This window comes from Penaeus vannamei, unplaced genomic scaffold, assembly GCF_042767895.1.
Source record: "Penaeus vannamei isolate JL-2024 unplaced genomic scaffold, ASM4276789v1 unanchor3040, whole genome shotgun sequence".
NCBI lineage: Eukaryota > Metazoa > Arthropoda > Malacostraca > Decapoda > Penaeidae > Penaeus > Penaeus vannamei.
The window spans coordinates 5,001-8,318 of record NW_027216026.1 but is presented as its reverse complement, the minus strand read 5'-3'; the positions used below and the strand labels follow the sequence as shown (position 1 = coordinate 8,318).

General features: G+C 39.2%; 1 long non-coding RNA gene across 1 annotated transcript in view; it reads right to left on the bottom strand.

Annotated features, from left to right (window-relative positions):
• Nucleotides 1-1,142: 1,142 nt before the first annotated feature.
• The window catches only part of LOC113801867 (uncharacterized), a 4,836-nt gene continuing 2,660 nt past the window's right edge, over nt 1,143-3,318 (bottom strand). Inside the window, exons 2-3 of the long non-coding RNA XR_011398464.1 lie at nt 1,675-1,790; nt 1,143-1,402 (exon numbers count right to left, since the gene is read on the bottom strand). This is a non-coding gene — a long non-coding RNA (uncharacterized lncRNA). The remainder of the gene's footprint in view (nt 1,403-1,674; nt 1,791-3,318) is intronic.

Sequence of the window (3,318 nt, the reverse complement as noted above, 5' to 3'; positions counted from 1 at the left end):
ATAAAACAACTCTAAAGTACGAAAGCAGGGAAGCAGTAATCAAAACAGCACTAAGACCCGACTGAAATCATCAAATGGGGAAAATAGATAAAAACAGAAGCTAAACCAAATATACGGAACGAAAACGGGTAAGCAGTAGTTAAAATGGCACTAAAACTTGACTAAAAACGTGAAAGGAAAAGAATCAGTAAAAGCTGAAAGTCTGTAAGAAGAAGTAAAAGCAATAAACGATAAGAACAGACAGGATTGAAATAAAACAGGTGGAGAACATGAAAACAATAGAATACGATAAAATGATGCTCAATAGTTAAAACAACACAAAACTGACTTAAAACTTATCAGTGACTAAAATTCGTTCATAAAGAGGTTCCGCTCAGCAAAACTGTCATGTAAGACGTGACAATAGAAAATCTAATCAATACAATTATTTTATAAAATGTTATATAACAAATGTCTTATTGACTTGCATACATAAGACACCATTGTCAAATTAAGAAATACAAGTTAATGATTTAAAAAGATAAAATAAGTATTTAGAACTCATAGAACATAATTCATGTCACTGACACCGCGGAATAATTCAAATCTGTTTTAAACATGGACTCAGTAATACAACGAGAATGTTTGAAAAACAAAATTAAATGCATTGAACAAACACATAACTGGTAAGAATTAACGCAAGGCAGTACTGCGTTTCGCCCACTGTGGATCGCAGACTAAACTCCAGACTACGCATTCACGGTCTCGACTTACGACGTTTCATAGACACGACGCTAGAAATCATGTACAATATTTGCAGTTTGTCTTCCATGTGTTCCTTTAGCCCTAGTTATGCTTTCATGTTCGTCATAGATGTGTCTTGTTGTTTTAGATCATGGCTTTGATACATATATACATACTGCATTAGCATACGTGAGTGACCGGTGGGTATGTATGTATGTTCATGTGCTGTATTTAAGTGTGTTCCGACTTTGGTCAAAATTCGACACCATCATAGGAACGGATCTCCGTCGTAAGTCGAGTACTCCTGTAAATGTATGTAAACATATACCCTTACATACATATAGATAGACAGATCGATAAATAGATAGATGTATTTGGTCTTATCTGTAAAAGTGTAATGCAAAACAATTATATAAATTTCTTTTCTTTTATTTTATAAATAATTAGAAATGCAATATGAAAAATGTATGTAATCACATAAAACAATGATGAAACAAGTACATCAACATCGAATGTTTCTATGAGAGCCGGACGGACGAGGCAGCTGCTCCGACACCTTCCCGCTGCGGCGCTGGAGCGTCGGGGCGGGACGGTCCAAGCCGATGCTCCGGCTCGGCAGGTGCAGGTCCCATGGAAACAGGTGTTGATGGGGAGGGACCCGGCCTTCCACCTCCTCAGCCTGAAGTAGTATAAGAGATATCAGTGAAGTTATGAAAGATGATCAGCAATAGAGAGAGTGCTGTGCTGCATTATATTAATTAATCAAAATATGTAAACAAATGGAAGGCAGGGTAATGTACAATTTTTAAAAAATGGTGCAGTCACTCAGTTTTTCATGTGTGAAAATAAATGAAAAGAAACATAGAAATTATGTAATACCAATAATAGACACAATAATTAGAGATGGCGACGATAATCTCGGTAATATAACGAATGAACCCTCTAACTCACCTCCTCCATCTGCCAGTCTACGTTTTCTGCGCCTTCTGGTTCTGCTCCTGGATGCGGCGCTTCTCTTCGGCTCGTTTTTGCTTTTGCCTTTCTCTCTCCTTCATCCGCTCTTCATACTGAAATAATTAAAGAGAAATTGGTCTCTCAGGATAATTTCAGCAACATAAACTTCTAAAGATGATGCAGAAACTATCAGATCTAATCAAAGAAATGTAAAAATATAAGTCGAGTCAATAATACAAACGAGAAGAAATTGCGAAATAATAAATTTGAGCTGAATTTATGTATTACAAGAATAATCAAAGAAGCCTCCTTAACTGTAATCTATGCAAAATAGTGCGAGTGACAGTTTTGTACATTGCAATTTACATATATGTGTGTGTGTGTTCGTGTGAATCAGATGATACTAGTTCCATATGTATTGATATAGTTTATTGTTTACTATTTTTTATGGACACTAGGTTATTGAGAAAGTTTCTTATCAATATTTCCCCCAAGAGAGAGAGGGAGAGGAGAGAGTGCAATAGTAGTAGCAGAAGGATTATTAGTATTATCATTATTTTAGTAGTAGTAGTAGTGGAAGTAGTAGTAGTAATAGTAGTAGTAGTAATAGTAATAGTAGTAGTAGTTGTAGTTGTTGTAGTAGTAGTAGTAGTAGCAGCAGCAGCAACGAAGAAGGAGAGAGAGAGAGAGAGAGAAAGAGAGAGACAGAGAGGCAGAGACAGAGACAGAAGGAGACAGAGGGAGAGAGAAAAAAATAGTTTATTCTATTTGTGGCAGTGGATAATCTTTGGTGTCTGTGGATAATCTTTGACGGAGAGAAAGAGAGACACAGAGATAAAGGGGGGAAAGGAAGAGGGAAGGAGAGGATAGGAGGTAAAGAAAGGAAGGAAGACAAGAAGAGGGAAGGTAGGGCGTGTGAGGGAAGGATGGAGGGAGATAAAGAGAGAAGAAAAGGGATGAATGAAGGGAAGGAGAGAGAGAGAGAGAAAAAAAAAAGAAAGAGAAACTAAGAGAGAGAGGGAGGGAGGTAAAGAGTGTGAGGGAGTTAGAGGGGGAGAGGGGCGGAGGGGGAGCAGGGAGAGCAAGGAAAGAGAGAGAGAGTGGAAGGGAGGTAAAAAGTGTGAGGGAGGTAAAAAGTGTGAGGGAGGTAGAGAGAGGGGGAGGGGGAGAGGGGAAAGCAAGGAGAGAGCGAGAGAGAACCACACACACACAGATATATATATATATATATATATATATATATATATATATATATATAGAGAGAGAGAGAGAGAGAGAGAGAGAGAGAGAGAGAGAGAGAGAGAAGAGGGAAGGAGGGAGGGAAGGAGGAAGGGAGAGAGGGAAGGAAGGAGGGAGGGAGGGAGAGAGGGAAAGAGAGAGAATGGGAGGAGAGGTATTAATAAGGGAGGGAGGGGGGGAAGGAGGAAGGGAGAGGAGGAGGGACGGAGGGAGGGAGGGAGAGAGGGAGAGAGAAAGAGAGAGAGAGAGAGAATGGGGGGGGAGATAGGTATAAATAATGATAGGGATATAGACAGAGATAAACAAAAAGAGAGAAAGAGAAGGAAGGAGGGAAAGGGAAGGAAAGTGTGGATGGGAGGGTAAAAGAAGAAGGCAAAGGAAGGGATGAAGAGCAAGGGAAAA